This window comes from Podarcis muralis, chromosome 2 (assembly GCF_964188315.1).
Source record: "Podarcis muralis chromosome 2, rPodMur119.hap1.1, whole genome shotgun sequence".
NCBI classification, from domain to species: Eukaryota; Metazoa; Chordata; class Lepidosauria; order Squamata; family Lacertidae; genus Podarcis; species Podarcis muralis.
Genome location: NC_135656.1, coordinates 65,544,429 through 65,567,524, shown reverse-complemented (window position 1 = coordinate 65,567,524; position 23,096 = coordinate 65,544,429). Strand labels below are relative to the sequence as shown.

Here is a 23,096-nt window from a genome sequence, read left to right as displayed (position 1 = left end):
CAGAATATCAGAAAAGGCAAGTAAGAGGAAACATAATGGAAGTTTATAAAATTATTTATAGCATGGAGAAGAGAGGAAAATGTTCTCCCTCTCCCATAACACTAGAACTTGTCCACATCATCTAATGAAGCTAAAAGTTGGAAGTTTTAGGACAGATTTAAAAAGTACTTCTTTATGCAGTACATAGTCAAACTATGGCTACCAACCTGCATGGCTTTTAAAAGAGGATTAGACAAATTCATGGAGGAGAGGGCTATTGATGGCTACTAGCTACGCTCTAGGGACATGGGTGGCGCTGTGGGTTAAACCACAGAGCCTAGGACTTGCCGATCAGAAGGTTGGCGGTTCGAATCCCCGTGACGGGGTGAGCTCCCGTTGCTCAGTCCCTGCTCCTGCCAACCTAGCAGTTCGAAAGCACGTTAAAGTGCAAGTAGATGATCATCCAACCTCTGCTTAAAAACTTCCAAGAAAGGAGTGTTGACAACCTCCCGAGGGAGTCTGTTCCCCCAACAGCTCTTACTGGCAGAAAGTTCTTCCTCATGTAAATCTGCAATAGCAGAATTGTTTCCACAAAATTATGTGGTATCCAAAATTGTGCTGCAATTATACTATTACTTGATTATTTGAACATATCCCCCCATCTTCTTCTGTTCCTGACTTTGACCTTTGAAGCAGGATGTTCATGTAATTAAGCCTCTTTTCTTTGCAAAACTTTAAACTTGACAATATAAGCTTTCAAAGAAGAATGAGGACAATCTGTGAATGGAATGGATAATGAAGGAATAATAAAACAAACACACTCCCATTCTCTAGTACATGTCATATTCATTTGTAAAGTTGATTGCCTTTAAGAAGGAGACAATAGGTTTTTAGCACAGATGTAAAATATTCTCCAGTCTTTTTCTCTCCGTAAACAAACCATTTTCAGAAAGAACAAATAAAATAATGCAATAGTGATCGGTAAGAATTTTATACCAAATTTGATTGGGAGACAACGTTGTCTTCTCTAAGCCTCTGTGACCTTTCTTGGTGTGGAATCTTTAATGGGCTGCCCCAGTCTCCAATGTGGTAGCATCATTCTTTTCAAATACCTACTTTCGATTTTTTAAAAATACTGAAATACGTGCATTTTTATCTTCCCCAAAATAACAAAAATCAAATGAGCAGTTTCAGAAGTAGACATGAGCCATCCTGGACTGCACTTCAGATAAACTGGCTTACACTGACTGAACTCTTGCAGGCGGAGAGGGCTGTCCTTGAGCAGTGGGGGTGGATTGTGGTGGAAAGCATCTCCCAATGTGGACTGAACGACAACATTCAAATAGATCATTAGTACTTTTATACTAAAAAAAGGTCCCACTCTAAATGGTCATATAACACCGGTCCTGAGAGATCTGCATTGGCTCCCAGTACGCTTCCGAGTACAATTCAAAGTGTTGGTGCTGACCTTTAAAGCCCTAAACGGCCTCGGTCCTGTATACCTGAAGGAGCGTCTCCACCCCCATCATTCAGCCCGGACACTGAGATCCAGCACTGAGGGCCTTCTGGCGGTTCCCTCATTGTGAGAAGTGAGGTTACAGGGAACCAGACAGAGGGCCTTCTCGGTAGTGGTGCCTGCCCTGTTGAACGCCCTCCCATCAGATGTCAAGGAAATAAGCAGCTATCCTGTTTTTAAAAGACATCTGAAGGCAGCCCTGTTTAGGGAAGTTTTTAATATTTAATGCTGTATTGTTTTTAACACTCGATTGGGAGCCATCCAGAGTGGCTGGGAAAACTCAGCCAGATGGGCGGGGTATAAATTATTATTATTATTATTATTATTATTATTATTATTATTATTATTATTATTTACTGTATACTTTTTAAAATAACTTTTCCTTTTACTCTTCAACATTTATTTAGCTTGTTTCTGACCAATGAAAGTCCCAACACATTGCTCTCCATGGATTGCTATCTATCTAAAGGTCTCTAACCCATTTTATACCTTGGATTATTCAAGGACAAGAAGCACGGACTACACAATACGTAACAATTTCCCCCTGGAATTGACAATAAACATACAATTTATTTTAGGGCTCTAAAGGGAAAATTAAAATGTCAGCCAATGTTGAAAGATACGGACTCTGGACGTACACTGAACCAACCGCATAATTATTTCACTGCCTGGCCAAATTTATCTTGTATTCCCTCATTCTGTATATCTGCCCACTTTCAAGGCCATGAGGACAGGTATTGAAACACAGCTTGATTGGCTGCTCTGCACCCTTCAGTGTAATAACCTCACCCCAGGGCATTGCATAATCCTGTAGTTTTCGCATTTTATACAGTCCCCCCCCCCCATTCATTTTACCATTGTGATATAGCCAGGAGTCTGGCTTTTTTTTTCTTCCCCTCTGCTAGTAGTAAATTTGAAGGAAGACATGGTCAAGGTGAAGAGCTCCATTATCTTTAAAAGAATTTCCCGTTTAACCAAAAAGGCAATCAATTGCTTCCATGTAAGAAAAGGCTGACAAAAGATCCCAGTAGAAACCAATCTGCTACAGAAAGTAGTGGCTGGGCGTGGAGCTTCGGGCAGCACCAGAAATGAGCCAAATGTGGTCTTGAATCCAAAGCTTCAAATTTGGTCTTGAAAAAGACTGCCCTTTAGCCACTGGCATCATCTGTCTACTGTCATCTTCCGAGTGTTCCCCACTCCTTATATTGCCACTATTTCAGTATTGTTAAAATGTACTCAGTATGGACTATGTATATTTTAAATCAGGAGTGGGGAACCTGAGGGCCTTCAGATGATGTTGATGGATTCAAACTACCGTATTTTTCGCTCTATAAGACGCACCAGACCACAAGACGCACCTAGTTTTTGGAGGAGGAAAATGAGGGGGGGGGGAATTCTGAATCTCAGAAGCCAGAACAGCAAGAGGGATCGCTGCGCAGTGAAAGCAGCAATCCCTCTTGCTGTTCTGGCTTCTGGGATAGCTGCGCAGCCTGCATTCACTCCATAAGATGTACACACATTTCCCCTTACTTTTTAGGAGGGAAAAAGTGAGTCTTATAGAGCAAAAAATACGGTACCTTCAGCAGCCTCAGTCAGCATAGCCAACAGTCAGGGATTGTGGGAGCTGTAGTCCAACAACATAGGGAAGATGATAGGCTCCCCATCCTTGTTTAAAATATTTGTGTGTGGACTCTCTCTCTCTCTCTCTATGCTCGAGATGTCATGTAAGCCCATGGGTTTCTGAAAATGTATCTGTTCTGGACACAGTCTAGGTATAAATGAAACCATACACAGAATGAGCATGGCAGCTCAACAAACGTAATTCATCTGTACAAAGCAATTCAGCCAAATCTAAACAACAATAACACATGGTGTCAAGCGTTCAGGGAAGCTCCCCTACTGGCAAAGTGGTTTATTTCTAAATCTCATTCCAGGGAATGTACAAATATACAAGACTGAGAAAAGAAATGAACTGGGTATCTATAAATACACAGTTACACACATGAATCAAGCATTCAAGGATACTCACAGAAGAACATTCTAAATGAATTAAAATGGGACAAGAAAACTTACAAAAGAAGAAGAGGTTGGTGCTTTTCTGTATTTTTCATTCACAATAAACGGTCACAGCCCATAACTGAGAGTGGTTCCTGAAGTTTTTAACCCAGCGCAAAGAAGAGATTCTGAACTGGTTGTTGCAAAGAGGGCCAACTCCAGGTTTGTGAGTGCTTATCACACATACAGCAATCTGAATGAGAGTCACTTTCTGTAACAACAGCTGAGAAGAAATGGCAAACTTTCATAGATTCATAACTTGGCTGATAGAATCTATGTATCAAAGGTCTGCATATGCTAACTTGCGGATAGATAGATGGCAAAAATGTGTCCATCAAAGCAAGATGCTAAAGTGACTTTCTTTGTAGGGAAAGTAATCTACTATAACTATGGTTGTTTTTGAAAGGAAGAGTAAAGCAGTGCTTAAATGAACAATGCTATGAAAACATGATCCTCTGGAAGTCTCCAGGATGACACCCATGCAGGTACGAAGGTAGAAACTGTCAGAATTCACCCACAACCTGTCCTGTGGAAATAACAGGCTACTAGGTCCAGAAGAGAAAATGATGAACTGTGTGAGTAGAGAAACTAGTGTCAATATAGGCAAAAAGAGCAAGCTGTCCATATTTAGCTTTTATAAACAATGTTGATTATGTATTTGCTTTAGCAGCCTATGAATAAGAGCAATTGAAAGGCTTCATTTGAGTTCCTTCATTTGTTGTTGTTTAGTCGTTTAGTTGTGTCCGACTCTTCGAGACCCCATGGACCAGAGCACGCCAGGCACCTCTGTCCTCCACTACCTCCCGCAGTTTGGTCAAACTCATGCTGGTAACCTCGAAAACCTTCATTTGCCCCTTAAATATGCAGCAAACTGGTTTGACTGCATTGCAGTCATACCTCGGGTTGAATGTACTTCGACATGAGCGTGTTCGAGTTGCGCTCCATGGCAACCCGGAAGTAACGGATTTCGCCGCTTGCACATGTGCGGACGCTCAAAATGACGTCACGCACATGCGCAGAAGTGGCAAAAACTGACGTGCTCGTGCACAGACATGCCGTTGCTAGTTATGTTTCCTTCTAGATGCGAACAGGGCTCCGGAATCTAGAGGTACCACTGTATTAGGCCAAGCTTGTGCCTGGTGGTGGTGGGGCAATCCTATAGCAGTATTATTTTTGTGAAGACTATTCCAAAAGTCACCAAATTATGAGTTACTAGAGTAGTTGTTCTTCAGGGTTCAGCTCCTTCTCCAGGATTTCAAGACACTGAATCTTTATGTTGGGAATGCCTGCTTCTCATCTCTAATTGGCTTTCACAAAAATGCACACACATGGAGACCACTGTGCACAACTTCCCATTTCACACACTGATGAACCTTATTTTGAACTGTTAATAACATAATCTGGCTCAAGACACCTTGGCTTTTACCACTAGAAAAGTTACTGTAGTCATATGTTGTTCTTGTTTTTACATGAACACTAATAAAAATTATTTGGACCAAAAAAAGGGTTTTTAAGTAAAAGGTGTGGGAGTGTCCAGGAGACTGAAAAAGGAAGGCAAATAAGTGGAAACCACCTTCTTTAATGGGACATGGGTGGTGCTGTGGGTTAAACCACAGAGCCTAGGACTTGCCGATCAGAAGGTCGGCGGTTCGAATCCCCGTGATGGGGTGAGCTCCTGCTCGGTCCCAGCTCCTGCCAACCTAGCAGTTCGAAAGCACGTCAAAGTGCAAGTAGATAAATAGGTATCGCTTCGGCGAGAAGGTAAACTGCGTTTCTGTGTGCTGTTCTGGTTCTCCAGAAGTGGCTTTGTCATGCTGGCCACATGACCCAGAAGCTGTACGCCGGCGCCCTCGGCCAATAAAGCGAGATGAGCACTGCAACCCCAGAGTCGGTCATGACTGGACCTAATGGTCAGGGGTCCCTTTACCTTTACCTTCTTTAACTGGATCAATGATTTTTTTTTTTGTAAACCATCACTCAGAAACATCTGCACTAAACCTTTTATTTGATAAGTGTTAACAAAGCAAGACTGCTAGTAAGAAAAGAAGACTGCTATAATGGATCTGGCAGTGTTACTGGGCATCAGTCTTCATGCTAACAATAGAGTTTTATGTCTGGAAATAATCCCGTCTCCATTCTTGATTCTCCCCCCTCCCCCAATAATTACAGCAATAAAAGAACAATATTAACTGCTGTATAAACAAAGCTCAAATCTATAATTTTCTTTTTAGAAGGCTTTTTTTGAAAGAAAAGATTTGCAAGTGTAAGATTTAAATTACTATTCTATGAGAATGTAACAGAAAGGTCTGTCTCTGTAGAACTGGCATTTTCTACTGTTGGGGTATTTCTATGTTCGATGTAGAACATGCAATATTATATAGCAAATTGTTTAGACTAAAGAGAGAGGCTTCTTTTCCTCCAAGTGTCTCATCAGCTGCTTTGCAGCTGAGTTCATCTGAAAATTAAATTACATTATGTTTGTAGACTTTTTTTCCTCCTTCTTTTTAAAGGCCACCCTCTTATGTCTGGCTCAGCTTCCTTCCAGATTCTTTACTTTATTTGTTTGTAATTAGTAGAAGACTCCAGATGTCAACAAGAAATTGATAGAAATACAATTTTCAAAAGGTACGCAACTGTTTGTGTCAGAGTTCGAGTTCAGTAACGGTAATGTTGTGAATACATCTTTTTAACCTTTGTAAGTTACTTCCACTACATACATATTATTCATATAAAATTTCATGCGCTGTAGTATTGCTATGTCTCGTGGGTCTCATATGCATAGCCAAATCCCACTAGTGTTCAGAGAACAGGATTGAAAGTAGATTCATTTACTGTTCATTATGCAAATTCTGATTTCGCTCATAAAAATTCTATGCTGCAGTTCACAGAGCTATAACTTTCAGAATTCTTCGGGATGAGCACACACCCAAATTCAAAAATACATTTACTTGAGGGCACGTCACACTGATTTTCATTGAACATTCTTCCAAGTAAGTGGAAAAGTGTTGCAGCCCAAGCTGAGGATATGACTACTACATAAATTATAGTGTTACTCTGAAACTAACTGTAATCAGTCCTCAGCTCTATCTGGGTGGGAATTCATGCTCGATTGTCGCTGCATCCCCCATTATCCCACCCAATTATCTTTCTATGTGTGCATCATCCCAATGGTGAGTGGGCTGAACTGGTACAGACATCGCTATGGATTTACTCTGTCCCCATATTTGGGGCCTAGGAGGATTTTTTCCCTGCAGACAAATTGGTTCATCTGTAGGTTTTCACCTGCCTCGTAGCAAAGGTCACAACTTTGGTGGTTAAGGCACTGAGTGGTTTCTTTTATCACCAGGGTACCCTGTTAAAAAGGGTCCTGAAAGGGGTAGAACCATCTGAGTGTCCACACAGGAGCTGATGGGCTATAGAACCCCTTTCAAGAGGCGGCGCTGGTGAGAACATCACACTTGACCCATGTCAAGGGGCAGTGTTCATGCCAGGGCTGACCCATCCCAGGTTCAACCAGCAGATGGGCTGGTTTGGGGTTAGATGCTTACCCAATGCTTTGCCAGCTTACATCTGTTATCAATAAAGTTATAGCCTAATTTAACCTTTCCAATGGTCTCCTATGTCTTATTACCATGGTCACACACCATGCCTTATGCACCTGGGCCATGCAAAAGATAAGCAAGCGAAGATGATTATAATAATACCTAAAAAAGGTGGGTGAAATTACACTAGAGCATTTGGAAATTGTAAGGAGGAATGTCCTTAACATTTGTTGGTTGGAGCATCCCAGCATCCCTATGAAAAGAAGACCTGAGTGAAAAGAGGCACAGGTCTGCTGGCACAGGCAGAGCTATGCAGTTCCTGCAATAAGGCATCTATCAATCTGTGCCAACAGATAGCCACTGTTTAATTTCCTTTTCTGCCACTACATGCATTGGCACAGTGTAGGCCACTTTTGTCACACCCTTCTGTTTGTCGATTGGCAGTGGCAAATACAAAGCTGTCAATTGGCAAAGCTAACATAAGAATATATAAAACATATGGATAGAAATATATGTGTTAAAGGCATGTCTTTGGCTTCAGAGGCATCATTGTTCAAGAAGCCTTAAATGATGCACAAATGACAGCACGAACTCATTTAAACATGGTCAAACCATAATCCAGACAAATATATATATATATATATATATATGTTCTATTAAGGCCAATTAAAAGCAAAGCAAAACCCAGCTTGTTTTCACTAGCTAATAGTCGTGAGCACTGGAATTACTGGAAACCATTGAACAAAAACCCTTTCTATTGTACACTTAGAACAAACATAGTGAAATAATAAATGAAATAACAGAGACACCATATTTCTACCACCACCACCCCAGTAGAATCACATGTTCATCTCTTCATGTGTAACAGACCAGCTGCTGTTTGCTCTTGTTAAATTACAATTTAATCTTTTCTCAGCTGGGTGTATTAACTTATGTGTTTTCCTAGCATGTAGCACAAGGAGACGAAGAGGCTGGCTGAGATGTTTGTGTGTCATTCAAATACTGTAAGTAACCATAATGCCAGAAAACATCCCCATATGCTCAGAAAGGGGAAAGAATTCATAAGTGTCCAAATTCATCTACACCCATATGTTGATATGTAGGCAATACTTTTGGGCACACTGGCATATGTGGTATATGCGGCAACTGAAATGAAATCAATCAGAAGTCACAGCATGCAACCTGCCTAATTATGATAGAACACCTCACATATTTCATCTGTGCGAATCCACGTTTTGAACAACAGATGGTGTTGCTATGGGATCATAGCATCCTGAAAAGCTGCAGATGTACAACACTCATGCAACATGCTGAAAACTGTCAACCTGTAGCCCTTTTTCAGAAGAGGGAATCAAGCAAAGGAGTTATCTAAAAAAAGAAGAAGATATGTACACATTTGAACTTCTAATGCTATTTTACATCAAAAATATGTAAAGGAAGGAAAAGCACACACACCCCAACCCAAACTCCTACATATCCTCAGCTTGTTGTAATCTGAGGTAGAAAAGACTAATTTACAAATGTTACAAAGTCGCCCAGAATCCATGACTGAACAGAGCTTTTTGTCAAGTTTTCCTTGCTGCAAGTATGGTCTACCAGACTATGTAGATTGTATAGACTGGATCTCTACATTAAATTTTATATTTAATGTAGTGTTCTGCAAAGACTTAATGTAAAATTTGCCAAGTAATTATACTCTATTCGACCTTAACATTTGAAAGGGTGTCTCCATGAAATTTTGCATTACATTAATTGAAACTCTCCTTGCTGACGTTTGAACTTTGACCGAGAAAGTAGAATAACCAGCAAAAGTCTAAAAGAATTCGGGTTGAAAGAGAAGTTCAGCATAAAATGTCCCAGAAAGTTACATTTCTGCTGACTACCACACAAGGACTACTCACCTTCAAGTTCAAGAGGAATACATTATAAGTACACCTGTTTTGGGAAACCCCTGTTTAATCTCATAGACAAGATGACAAAAATGCTTATTGTCTGCTCAGTGCCTTCATAGGAGTTAGCAGACAATTTCAGCAACCACCAAGATCACAGCAGAAACCCAAAAGACTTTATTGCATCTCAGTGCTTTCACAACAAAGCCAGAAGAGTGAAGAACAAACACAAAACAAGAAGCTGATGAAATGCCATGTTAGATTTATGAAGACCAAGGTCTCCTTAACTTAGAAATGGTGAAGAATGAAATCCACCTTGATTTCAGTTCAGAGTTCAGTTCAGCAACAGATTGGTTAAAGTGAACTGTTAAATATAGACAGCTGAAAGATGAAAATTATTTTTCAGGTTTTACTAAATTTGCCTGCTGCAAAACGTATTCAGTGGCTTATGCCTAGTACTCTCCTGAATGCCAGTTCCCCCTGCCACAATCCTTATTCTGAAGTAAAGTCCATTATATATTACTTAAATTACCATTACTGCATTCTTAAATTACATCCATGAATTGGGCATTGGGCCCACATGCTGGCCTTGGCCTTCCATGCCCAATCATTCCACATTGAGAAGAAAGGTCTATAGGGGGATCGTGAAGGGACATTTGGCTGAATCCATTCTGTGATCATGCATAGCTCCTGATCATGGACCATAAGCACGTTGTAAAGGTAAAGGTAAAGGTACCCCTGCCCGTACGGGCCAGTCTTGACAGACTCTAGGGTTGTGCGCCCATCTCACTCAAGAGGCCGGGGGCCAGCGCTGTCCGGAGACGTGCTTACAATTCCCCTTCGGACCTTCTCCTTCACTGTGTGCACATCCGGTTGTCCCTTTATCGGTTGGGTTGAATAACGTTTCGATGGAACTATGTTTTCATATGACTTTGCTCATTTGTAATTTGGTTAGACAAAACTTAAAGGAAATGGTAGAACTTTGCAAAAGGATTTCAAAGACAGACGTGGGTAAGTGTTATCAGGTTAAGAATAAACTGAAGTTTAGTCCAGAAACAGAGACACATACAGTGAGTGGATCTACTGAGCTGAGTATGAATGATATGCTAGATCTTGGGCAGGGGAGGCTCATGGTCGTATTCAAGAGGAAGACTTTTAGCTTGATCGAATCTGAGATCTTGTATTGGTTTTAGACATTCACACGTCAACCATGGTCAGGGGTGTGTTCTTTCAGTTTTGACTGATATCATCTGCTCTGGAGATTAAGAGCTTGACTATATATTGCACACTTAAGCAACCTCTTGACAAGAAGCTGTTCCTGAAAACAGTTTAGACACTTCTATTTGTCCAGTTCCTTCTAGCTACCACCATTATATTTAGTGAGATGCAGGACTTTTGATGGCGGCCCATACTCTGTTGAATTCTCTCCTAAGGGAGAACCTCCAGGTTCTTTTGAAACTCTCAGGTGGCTGATTACCAAGAAGAAAAAATGTGAAATAGAGTTTAGGCATTGTCCCATATCACCTATACTGTTTAATTCCCTGACAAGTGTTCCATGGGTATTATATCCCAACTCCTAATATAAAGCACTCAGTTACCTAGAATTGGAGACATGAGGCATGAATGGTGCCAAAGCAGGATTTCCTCCCAAAGCAAATATGAGCTTCCGAAAAGCGATTTTCCTCAGCAACATGAGAGGAAAGGATTAAATTCTCTCTCTGTGCCTGATCTGATCCCTTTAACTGTTGGCACCCCAGGCTGATACAATTTGCACATGGGAATGCCCTGTCCCGAGCCCTGAACATTACATGCAAAGTCAGATTTAACATAGCATCTAGTTTGGTCCTAAGTGCAGAAATGGGTTGCAACACTTGGAGAACCGAGTGCTTTGAAAATTGTAAAGAAGGGTTAAAAAACAAATGAGAAATACAAGCATGAAGGTATACATAAATGAATAGTCCCTGAGACATAATCAAAGCACAGAGAGAACAAGATGCTGCAGATGGAAAGAGGCAACTGCTTCACTAGACAAATGATCCCGCCTTATCCCCCAATCAACCTGATTGTTGGTAATTTTATTTATTTCTCTCCTTTGTGGTATTGATGTTTTACAAGGCAAAATCACATCACATTCTTTGGCTGTTACCACCTCAGGCTGTGATCTTGTCAGATCTCATCAACTAAGGAGGACTCAACCCTGCTTAGTATTTAGATAGCAGATCTGTAAAAAGGAGCCCAGCTTTGGAGGAAATGAAAAAGAGCAACTCAAAAAGGGTTCATTGTTGATTCTCAAATGGAACACTGCCAGCTCTCCACTGGGGCGGGAGGGGGGTGCCTGTCCATTGTGTTTTTAATGTTGTTTATAACCTGACATATAAATCCAAGAAGACAGACTCTCTTAGTACATTGAACATGACACAGTCAATCAAATTCAAGATAGAATTTTTCCATGAAAGGCCCATGTTCAGAAGAAATAGTGTTTTTGACAAGATTGCTAAGACCCCTTTATTAGTTAATCATAATGGCTGAGTGCAGGTTTTGTGCTGCCAGTTGACTTACTACTGTTAGGTGAACCCATGGAATCACACACCTTTTGCTCTTCCTCCTTTAGCCTTCCCCCTTAAAGTTATGCTTTTCTGCCTTCTCCTACTTACATAATAATTTTCCCCTTTTTATTTCAGAGCTGGTTGTGGTTAGCATTATGTCTGTTCATGAACCAAACCACAATCTCTGGTTTGATGTTCAGCATCATTACAGTACTGGCTAAAGATGTAATGCTAGTCATAGTTAGATTCAAAAATGAAAGGACATGGGGAAAGTCCATGCAAGCAGTGATCAAAGAGCGTTCCTGACTCCCAAACCATAGTTACATCAGCAGCAAACTAATGTTTGCTACAACTTGCTTCCAATTCATTTCACAACAGTATTTATTTACCTTTTTCTTTGTTGTTTTTCCCCCACTCACAAAATTGCCTTCAAATTCTGTATATGATTAAGTTCTCTAGAGATTGCTTTCTCCAATAAGACCCACTGCTTATTGAGACCAGATCCAAGTCCAGTGAGAGGTTCAGTGATAGTCCTACAACTATTGTTATTACTACTATTACTATTACTATTATTATATTACTGAATTGATATACCGCCCTATACCCACAGATCTCAGGGAACTCACTCTTTAGGGACACCCACCAAGCAACACTAATTTACAAAAGACTATCTAAAATATTTAAAATACTAATAAAAGCAGACATACACCGGCTCCCTCAGCCAGAAGCAAGATGAGCGCCCCATAGTCACCTTTGACTGGACTTAACCATCCAGGGGACCTTTACCTATTAACTAGTAGCTAATTTTAATGAAAATTCCATTGTGTTTTATTGAGTTTTCTTTATTGTTTTCCCTGTGGGACTATCAGTATAAAAACAACCAAAGAAAGCACTGCAAAAATATATGATCAATCAGAAACCAAGGAACACAGCATCATAAAATGTCAATAGCAGCAGAAAATGCACACATTAGCTTAACAGTTTTAAAAACATTACTTTAAAGCCCCAGTAAAAAACTACTGAAGCCCCAGGGAAAAAATACAAAGTGATATTTTGCACAATTATTTTACTGAGGTTGTACCTTTTAAATTATATAAAAAATATATATATAATTATATAAAATTTATTTTTCTTCTTATTCTCACATGGACTCACTTTTGTCACATGAACTCACTTTGATACACACTCAGGTGTATCAAAGGACACAGCTACCCCAATCTGTGCACCAAGGCAATCTGCACCAGTTCAGTTACCATGCTGGCTTTAGAATATTCCACCTCTGATTATAACAAACCATAATGTACAAGAGCAAGCCAGCCAACCAGCTATACCTTTAATGGTATGTAAATTTCACTGTATATGATCATTGCTAAACACATGTGTGGTAGAAAAACTGTGGAGGAATAAATGTGGGGGTCTTAATATTTTACAACAGAAGTGGAAGTGGAGCCTACATGTAATAATCTGGAACACTCTTTTAAGAAATTCCGTTTTTTTTTATACTACTGCTGACGGAGGAAGAAACTGAAGGCATTTGAAGCCAGCTAGCAGGAACCTCTAGGCAGATTGCTTCTCACCTGTGGAGTAAGGTCACCACAGAGTCCAGAGACATCTTTTTCTGCTTTGACTGCACTCCCACAGACTTTGAAAAAGCTAGTCCCTATGTTTCTCAGCTGTCCACATCTTTTAGTCCATTTTCTTTTAGTGCTGAACTAGATAGAGCAGTTGTTTATCTTTTTAATTCCTTTCTCCTCATATTTTATTTCTGAGAAAGCCAATAAACTGGATTTGATCCACTGGCTCAAGGGGGGGGGGGCACCCAATTTATTTCAAAGTTGAAATACCCTACCGTCCAGTCCTCTGAAAGTATTTAGGGTTGTGTGTGCATTCAGACATTTCTGAAATTGCAACTGGTATGTTGTCCTAGATGCCACACACAAAGGTGCAAACATGTTGTTTTGAGAGTTAGTTTACAGGTGAGCCCGCTATGAAAATATAGACAAAATCCAAGGCAGGTAGGCCCACTTGGCACAGTTGATTGACTTTAATAGGTGCTGATTATGCTGCTCATATTGCATGAAATTAAAAAGCTTACAAATGTTATGAGCCATTACCCTTCCATTTAAGAGAGCTTATGACATGTTAGCAACATTTAATGAAATTCTTTTCAGTATGCTATAGGCAGCCTCAAAGAGATTGCACTTTGGAATGTTACTTGTGAAATTATTTTCAAGAAAGTTTGTTTACTGCAAGAATATCTCTCCACTATCAGGGTGAGGGTATACAGTATAAGAAAAATATTTGTCATCTTTGTATTTTCCCCAGGGAGGATTTAGTCATAAAAGCAGATGAACATAGAGGAAAATATCTATTTATGCAGGGGTTCCATTTACCACCTTGCCTGAGCACAGCACACATTTATTTTCATTCAACAGGAAAGCCTGTTTGAGGCTTTCTCTTTAATGTATTTTGTAATACATCTATGGAGCAGAGAAATTAAGTTATACTTATTTTTATTGTAGAGGAATGAAGGGAGAGAATGTTTGGTAAGGATACAGGATGTTAGGAAGGGCAGGCTGAAGTACCCTATAAAACAAATTCTCGAAAGTTGCCGCAATTCTTTGTCAATGAATTTTCTCAAGCTATGAGCAGGGGTGCCATGATGCGGATGTTTTCAGGGCATGTAAAAATTACTAGTGCTTTTCTTTGGGGGGGGGCGGGACTTGTTAAAAACCAAGTTAAAAACGTGAACTCCAAATCCCAGCAGATTTTATCTGAAAACCTCCCTCTGCACCACTGAAAATGCCAAAAAGTATATGGAATCAACTTGTGATGTTTGCATTTAGCTGACATTTCTTGCAACTGGAACTGTTGCAGCATTAATGGTTTCGGTTGCCCTTGCTTATTCTTCTGGTTGCCTGCCCCCTTACCTTGCTGTTTACAGTTCGCTAGAAACGACGCAAGATCCTGAGATGATGGAACTGAAAAGGACATTTAGAGCATTCTCTGCAAAGCAAAGTTCCCAATGTAAGCGAACTAAAAACACAGAGCTGCACCAGATATCGTGCGGCTACAGCGAGTGGGTGGCTAGATGTGGCTGTGCGAAATATTTACTTATTAGTCAGCAGCTGCTAATTAGTAACTTGTTTTGTCAAGCTAATAGCAGTTTAAAATAATATTCAGCAGCATTTGTTGCTTGAATGTAACTGAAAACAGGAAGGAAACAAAAAAGGATATGGATCCATGTGCACTGCTTGGCTCCAGTTCCAATTTTGCTCTAATTTTCACCCTTCAAAGCATGATCCTTATTACCTGATTTAAATTTTTTTTTAAGTCACACTGCAAACAAGAGGCATGATCTAAACTTTTGGACTTTAACTCTCCCAATGTAATTATTTTTTAAATCACATGCACACTAGACTTTAAAGTATTTAACTTTTGTTGGATTATGACTGCTCCAAAATTCTGCCACAGGAAGCAGCTGGCACAGCCACTTGGTTCTGGGGGCAGGGGCTGGGCTGCCACACTGTAGCTAGATGATAGCCCAGGTGGACAACCATCTGGTCATTGCCTAGATGGTTGTTGCTCTCCTGCTGACCTCCGCCATGCAACAGGGTGCAACTGGCACTCCTTGGTAAGGGGTGAACCATTTATCAGTGGAAAGAACCATGCTGTCTATGAAAGCTCTACCTCGGAAATGCCATTTTGGGGAAAGGAGGTGGTTTCATAGGCAAATGGTTTTGCTTTATCATTCAGCTGAACAATTTGCATTCTACTTGTTCAATTTCATCATAAAAATGTATCCATAATCTTTCTTCCTGCTCCCAAGTCTTTTCAACACCTGTAAGGTGGAAACATTCTCTTCCCTTTTATACATTTATATACAACTGCTTATCACACATGAATCACATGCAAGTTTAACTAGATGGCATAACTGCACAATGTAGTAAGTACACTATATAATAATCTACACTTGTCTTACATGAAGGTGGGAACTGCTTGGGAATCTATATGCACATTTTAATGTTTATAAATGCACATAATTTTGTGCTATAGGGCAGGTATCCTTGTTTAATCCAAATTAGTATTTCGGTGTTAGCAATATTTGCCCCACGCTTGAAGACAGGTATGCCTCCAGAACAAATAAAGCAATATAATAACCTGAATTACGGAGCACAGTTTCCACATTAAAACCTTTACCTGGCAAATTTTTAACATTATGAGACAAGTGCTCTTGCAAAATAATTATTTTTCAACATTAAAAGCTTCCTTTACTGCTTGTACCATACTAATAGTAGCCTAAAGGAGAATCTGTGAACTAATAAAAGCAGGCACTTTCATGGAAATAGAAAATGCAGGGCAGCATAATTTATGTAGCATCTATTAGGTTGAGATCAATTTACTGAGTACTAAGAGAAAAGGACAGAGGGAAAGATATATTTATGTGTCTAAACAGTATGCTAGATGCACCACTGCAGACATTCATTGCACATGCCATGACTATGTGTACCCAAAACCGAGAGATGGGTGATTATGCCAGTTTTAGTTTCTCTGGATTTCTCAATTCTCCACCCTTGAAGCTCAGTTCTCCACATGTCCACATCAGTTTGCAAATTTTTTAAAAAAGAAAGACCTCATAAAAATTGACCAGCATTTTAATATCTTTTCTTATTATATACATCTTTACATGCAATTTTAGAAAATACACACATTTTTGCAAAGCAACTTTCTTTTATATAATGCATGTTTATGGTATTTCATACACATTTTTATGTATACATCACCCTAGTATATGCATTTTTTGTACACATTACTTGGTTGGAAAACTGCATTGCAAAAATGTGAAAGGTGTGCATTTCAAAGGATGGCTGTGTTTCAGTCCACATATTGTTTTGGAAAGTGCAAATTAGGTAGGTTCTCCTATAGGTGTGAACTGAAACAAAGTATCCACTCACCTGGGACTCAGGGTGGAGTGGCCTTTGCCACATGGCGTGGCTGCAGTGGGTCTGGGGAGGCCGCAATCTTCTGGCATGGCTGGGGGAAGAGGTTACCTGCCACTGCCCATCTCTGGCCTAGTTGGTCTCCCAGGTAAGATTGGGTGATGCCTGCTAAGCCAATTTGAGGCAGGAGCTCGGGGGCTGCGACCAGTCTGCCCCTAGCCTGTGCAGACAGCAGACAGGTACAGCCCACCCTCTTGGCTCCATCTTTATTTGGGTTTGACTCCTGGAGCCTGGTCACTTGGCCCTGACTCCCTCAGTCAATTCCTGAAGCTTGGTTCCTATTTCCTGGCTTCTGGTTCCTAACTCACTTCTGATAGCTGTCTACAGCTCTGCTGTCTTTTAATTTAAGTGAAAATTCAGCACATCTCTCTTATTACTGGGGTGAGACGACCATCAACATCAGTTAGCTGTTCTCAATATATCGCAAGCTCTAATAAGCCATTTTGTCAAATCCACTAGGTCTTATTTCCTGAAAATATGCTAAAGACTGCATCTTGACTCTGCTTGATATGCTCAAGTAGGAGGGTGTATCACATAGTTAGGAATGTAATGTAGAAATGAATTAAATATATATTTTTATTAAGTTTATGCCTGTTGGCCAAACTGCCTCCAACTAAGTGGCCAGATGGTACAAACCTGACATCTCCTCAAATGTATGCTGTGGTGTCTTTTCCTGTACTTTGTTTCCAATAACTGCAGACACTGAAAAAAATGTGTGCCCTGCTTGCTAGGACAAACTTGAACTTCTGTCCTGGATCACAGTGAGCCCTGAGGCTAGTTTTCCGTTCAAGTTTTCCCTTGAGAACATTGATGTTTCTCTTGCTAGGGGCCTTTTGGAGTTAAGAGAAAACTATATCCCTCAATTTCAACACTATACGATCAACTGGACAGGAAGAGAGTGGACTGGATTCCTAACCCAGAACTATTGATCCTCTTGCTATTGATCTCCTATAACCAACTACTGCCTGTCTATTTTGTCTGCCTGGAGAACTAACTGAAATTAGGACAATTTTTTTGGTTTTCAATACTATGGCTGAAGTTGAATGTACTTTGAATAAACCTACTTTCTTTACGCACAGAAGAAATGCCACGCTGCATCTGCCTTCATCGGCCCCAGCAGCAACAAAACACGTCTCTCCTGCACTGGTCTCTATAGCCACAGCAGGCACTAGAAGTTTCCCACAGTTTGACTTCACTCCCAAAGGCACACTCCTCCACTGTCTCCCAAGACAAACAGATGCAGACCAATTTCTTTATTAAGTAAACATAATTTAGGTGGGATTCTAACATGTTTACCAGACCCCACGTTATGTGCTTTTGACCAAGTTTCTATGAGGATATGGCAAACCTTTTTGGGTTATGATAAATTGGAACCTGGTAGAGTTATAACATAGCAGGGACGCGGGTGGCGCTGTGGGTAAAAGCCTCAGCGCCTAGGGCTTGCCGATCGAAAGGTCGGCGGTTCGAATCCCCGCGGCGGGGTGCGCTCCCATTGTTCGGTCCCAGCGCCTGCCAACCTAGCAGTTCGAAAGCACTCCCGGGTGCAAGTAGATAAATAGGGACCGCTTACTAGCGGGAAGGTAAACAGCGTTTACGTGTGCGGCTCTGGCTTGCCAGAGCAGCGATGTCACGCTGGCCACGTGACCCGGAAGTGTCTCCAGACAGCGCTGGCCCCTGGCCTCTTGAGTGAGATGGGCGCACAACCCTAGAGTCTGTCAAGACTGGCCCGTACGGGCAGGGGTACCTTTACCTTTACCTTTAGAGTTATAACATCCGATCAGACTCTAAATCAAACTTAAGGTAATGGCCATGTCTGCACCTAGCACAGGGCCAAATCACAGCTTGGTGCAAACGTGAGCACGCTGACTTTTGGAATGGAGACAGCAGCTGTTTTACTCTGTCCCAGTATGACACAGCAGCTGTGCCCAGCTTTGGCTTAAGCACATGTGAATCTAGGATCTGTGTTCCTCAACCATGAGCTGTAGCCAAGGGTTTTTTGTTGTTGTTTTTTGCTTACCATGGCAGGAGAATTACAGTTTCTATTGCTGATTCAATAAATGGTTGCAGCTGTTGATTTAATTTAAAATACAGTCCCACTAGAAAAACTTGTGTAATTAGACTTGAGTTCTTAATCTGGGTTGCCATCTAGGTCAGGGGTGGGGATCCTGTGGACATACAGAAATTATTTGACTCCCATCAGCATGGACAAATGAGCAGGGAATATGGGAGCTGTAGTTCAGCAACATCTGGATGGCTACATGTTCCCATCCCAGATCTAACCCCTGGAATGCTAGGAAGAGGAGAGAGTGAGAAGACTCTCTAAAGGTGCCGAGGAACCTAAACAGACAAACAGCCTGATTTGTTTCTACTATTACCAAGACAGAAAATAACCAGATTGTCTAACAAACTCTCTGTTGTGGTTGCTGATAGACCTGAAGAACAGCATACTGCAAAAATAAAAAAAAAAATATAAACTTAAATTATAATTTTAATAGCTATTTTAAAAAGAAGTTTGTCGTAAAATCACTCACTTAAATTTGAGTCAACTATGGCAGTGAATATTGGAAACTACAGTACTGTAATCACCATTTGCTAGCACATAAAATTAACCATTGTGCTGCAGTGCAATTTTCAGTCAAACTTTGTTCATGCAATTTACAAAGGCAAGCAGATGTTTCGTGCAATAGTCCATAATAAATTACAACAGTTAGAAAGACAGTTATGTACCAAGAACAGCAAAGAATTTGAGCTACAGATGGGCTTATAGATGACCCTTCCAGTTTTTAATAATCTCCATAATTTATGTAAAGGCAAGAAATGCAAAGATGCCTAATGTGCTTTCTTGACGAAGCACAAATCACTTCTATTTACCCAGCCAATGTTTCATGGTCCAGTTAACTTCTTAATTAAAGACAGCAAGATGTTCATGTTCCATGGAAGTGGCATGGAAAAGAATGTTTAGTGTGCAATATGTTCAGCTGGGAGTTCTGGATGCTCTGCTTGCTTCTTGAGGACCTTAGGAATCTATCATTTTTCCCTTGAAACGCAGCTTAAAATGTATTCAATCAGTGTGTGAAGCCAGAGAACTGCCTACTCCCCAAGTAATTTGTTGTCATTAAACTGCTTGCAATATTCCAATACCTAGTCAAGTATGACCAATCACCTATAAAAGTTTTATTTCTTCCAAAAATGCCTTTTCTTATTTGTCTAGACAATGTTTGAGTGCAAAGGTCAAAAACGGTATCACTGTCTCAATCCCACTTGATAGAATTAATTTGGACACTTAGAACTCTTCCAGACCCTTACCCCTAGCTGAATGGGAAATTACAAGAGCAAATGGGTGCAGCATGCACAACCACCTCCTCATCTCTCCCTTTCCCATCAAACAGTGGATTGGCTGGGTTTGGGTATTTTTCAAAAAGGCATACACGTACAGCTCAGATTGCTCAGCCTGCACTCTCTCGGATTTGAGCCAAAGCCTTTAACAAGGTGGCTACAAAGGTTAAAAGAAAAGGAGATTCACCCAGGCACAGCAGCTAATTACTGAAGTCTTAAAGAAAGTCATTTAAAAATGACAGGTTTAAAATACAGTATAACTCTTCCATAAAGCCAGCCATTGAACTGGATAAGAACTGTAAAGCCGTTAGTATACATAAAGGGATATAGATATTACACATAGCAACAAACTCGAGGAAACATAATATTTGTACAGAACAGAATGCTGGCTTGAATGGAACAGAATGAAGGGTGGAAAGCCTGCAAAGACATCTGGAAGGGCTTTTCTCCTCCCCACCAAAAGGCAACTGAATGTTGTTTGTGGTGGCAGTAGTACCACTACCTGTAGAGGTCCAAGGACCCACTCAGCCCCACTTTCTTTATATAGTAGAATTGTGTGGCGAGTTCAATACTGCTCCCACCCCCACTTCAGTAGGCCAACTCTGACAAGAGAGTAGGACCATCCACCTGTCAATCAGATACCAGAGTATTGATGGGTGGGTGGCACTTGTCAAAGGTAGTCCCTGAGGGTGGGGTGGGGGGTGAATAAAAAGCTGACTTGTTGGGTCAAAAAAATTCCCCACCCTGATCTAGGACAAATGAAGCATGCTTGTTATCCTAACCTGTTCTTCTTGTCCATTAAGGAAAGGAATACATAAGTTAGGATTTTGATAAATTAAAGGCCCACATTAAGATGTTTACAATTATGGCTTCAAAACTCCCTTCGGTAGTGGTAATGATGGCTGTTCATATGCTTTCTTAGTCATAGCACCTAAGTGGACTTGACAGATACAGCCAACACATGGGCTGTTAATGTATCTGGGTGCAGAAATGAACCACTGGCTAATCCATCATTCACCACCAAGCAATTGTTGTTGTTGTTTAGTCGTGTCCGACTCTTCGTGACCCCATGGACCAGAGCACGCCAGGCACCTCTGTCCTCCACTACTTCCCACAGTTTGGTCAAACTCATGCTGGTAACCTCGAAAACACTATCCAACCAATACACAGCCTTAAAGGAGAACTGGAGCTGATCTATGTGCCCAGGTCCAGCTAATACAATAGTCCCAGTCTCAGAGATTCAATGTACAGTGGTACCTTGATTTGCAAACAGTCTGGTTTGCATACATTCTGGATTACAAACACATCAAACCCGGAAGTGCATGTCCCGGTTTGTAAACATTTTTGGATTACAACCCATTATTATTTTTTATTCCGTACAAAAAAAAATTGGAGGCCCCATTGGCGAAAACACACTTTGGGTTACAACCTGTTTTGGTTTACAAATGAACCTCCAGAATGGATTATGGTTGTAAACCAAGATACCACTGTATTAATATAATTGTGTAAAAGAACAACAGTGGAAGGGCTTCCCTGAAATCAAAAGGGTAAAATCATGATTTCTCACAGTATGATTTCTAAAAGGAATTTGTTTCACACAGGAAGAGTTTAGTCTTAAGAATATTATTATGTATGAAATGTTGAACTCATGGTATAACGTTATTATACTCGATAAAGAGATAATGAAACTTAATTCCATCTTTAACTGTGCTTCATCTGCTATAAATAATATACCTAGCACCTGTGATCCTACCAATATGACAAAACATCATCAAAACCAGCAAAAGATACACAGCTTTGTAGCTTGCTCAATATTTCAGGGCCAAACAGTAACACATTAACACATTCCTGCCAGGAGCTTTGATTTCACATTAAGACAATTTCTTATTTTGCAGATGTTTACCATCCATCTACATATGGATACAAGGGAAAGCCTAATGATTTGTCCCGGTGCAGATATATTAAGGATAAAAGTGTGCACTCTGCTCCTTTAGTTTAGGAACTTCTAAAATGCAAGTACAGACTTGGATTCAGTGCAGTTATAATAATGTATAGGAATTAAGGGTGATCATGCCTAATGGATCTCATGGTTTCATGTAAGAACAAATAAAACAAAGCCAGGCTTAAATTTCAGTTCTTCTAGACAGATTCAGTATCATTTATACTTGATGTATATTTATCTGAAGTTACTGGACTTACATACAGCACTTGCACATTTCTGTGCGTATTGTCAATGTCAATAAAAGCCAAGCAAAAGCAGTACAAACATTTCCATACATTTTATTTTGCTGTCTTATTGTATAATGTTTTATCTAGAAAAAACTTATAAGGACTGGGATCCGAAGGCCCATGTGTGCACGAAGGCCAGAGCTTTTCCATTCCTCATACAAGCACAGTTACTTTCTCTACCCTTCTAAACCACTAGTGGGAGTCCTGTGGGGTGCTATTATTGAGAGTGGACTTGTGATACCTCTTGGGAATATGAGGAAATGTATAAGACATTTCAAATCCCAATAAACTTTCAAAATTTGCAACTAACTTGCTTTACATTCATTCAGGGGCTTAGTGATACATTTTGATCATAAAGAGCACACTGATTGCTTCAAAGAAACCCAAACAAGATAGAGACAGTCTGCTCACATCCCACATGATTTCTTCATTATGTTCATGAAAAAGGAAGGCAAGAGAGAATTCCATGGCTTGAAACATTAATTGTGCTTTAGAAAAACCCTGTTCATCTCTTTTTGTCCTGGCAATTAACACACAACTTAACAACTTGAGTAAGCTGTTTATAAAACTATCAAAATGCATTTTCATTTCTATTGAATTCTTCTCTAGTGAATGAATTTTTTTGGGTCAAAGGTCTTCCTTTATTCCCATAAGAAAATATGTGTGTGTATATATAATATGGTGCTTTCCTCATTAACTCTCCTTCAAAAAATGTTTGCTACTGTTTGGATTACTCTGCAACCAATTTACAAAGGTTATAACCTCCTGTAATGAAAAGCAACTTGGTCTTGGATGTTGCACTGAATAGACCAGAGGACTTAATTTTTATAAGACAAATGAAACTCAACATTAAAGTGATGCTGAGGTTATTTAATTGGATATCTGCTCTCAAATAAAAGTGGGATATGCAACTTAGGGCAACACTTCTGAGTAAGAAACAATATAAATTAGAAACTGAACCTATTCATTTATTTTTATTTATTTCATTTATTTTTTAAATTTGT

General features: G+C 40.2%; 1 protein-coding gene across 2 annotated transcripts in view; it reads right to left on the bottom strand.

Annotated features, from left to right (window-relative positions):
• The window catches only part of SGCD (sarcoglycan delta), a 371,321-nt gene that overhangs the window by 77,706 nt on the left and 270,519 nt on the right, over positions 1–23,096 (bottom strand). The gene's annotated exons all lie outside the window — the stretch shown is intronic.